The sequence below is a fragment of the Tupaia chinensis genome, unplaced genomic scaffold (genome assembly GCF_000334495.1).
Source record: "Tupaia chinensis unplaced genomic scaffold, TupChi_1.0 Scaffold000135_1, whole genome shotgun sequence".
Taxonomy (NCBI): Eukaryota; Metazoa; Chordata; class Mammalia; order Scandentia; family Tupaiidae; genus Tupaia; species Tupaia belangeri.
In genome coordinates this window covers 377,999-378,869 of record NW_006159604.1, presented here as the reverse complement: position 1 = coordinate 378,869, position 871 = coordinate 377,999, and positions in this window count along the sequence as shown.

Here is an 871-nt window from a genome sequence, read left to right as displayed (position 1 = left end):
CTGGGGGGTGATTTCTCACTTTCTGTCTCTCTGTCTCTCTCTGTTTGTCTGGCGAGTGCACACACCCTATAGCAAAAGAAAAACACTTAAAAAAATTTGTGTCTAGCTAAAACATTCATCTTCTCAAGGCTAGCAGGTAGTAGTTAACATGCTGGACTCATGTAGCTGACCATGGTTCAAGTCTTGGACCTTGTGGCTTGAAGCTCATGCCAGGTGTGTGTGCATGTGTGCCCAAAATCCTGAGAGGAGAATGGATTGTGGTGTGGCTATCCCCCCTAGGGGGTGATTTCTTGCTTTCTGTCTCTATGTCTCTCTCTATCTCTCTGGTGAGCACATGTGTCCTATAGCAAAAATATAAAAAAATGAAAAGAAAGACTCATCTTCTCAGACTTCCATTCAGTCTTGGCTGGTCATGAGACCAAGCTCTGACCAATTAGATACAATTTGCTAGATGGATACTTCCAGGAAAGCTTTTTCAAAAGACATAGACTTGATTGGCTGCTGTGTTAATTTGTTCAGGCTGCAATAAGAAAATAACATAAACTGGGTAACTTAGCAACAACAAAACTTACTTTTCACTGTTCTGGAGGCTGGAAAATCCAGTATCAAGTCAGATTAAGTGTATGGTGAATGCCTTCTTCCTGGTTTACAGATGGTAATTTTTTTTCATTTTTTCTTCTATTTATTTTTATCTAGATTCCATCATCACACATCTCTATAACACACACTATGTTTTTTCAACATATGTATGTAATATATGACACTCAAAGGAAGGATATTACCATATACAGCATTGTCAACAGATAAGTTAATATTCTTTTTTCTGTTAAATATTTCTTCCCTTTGCCACTCCCACTCACCTCCTATCATC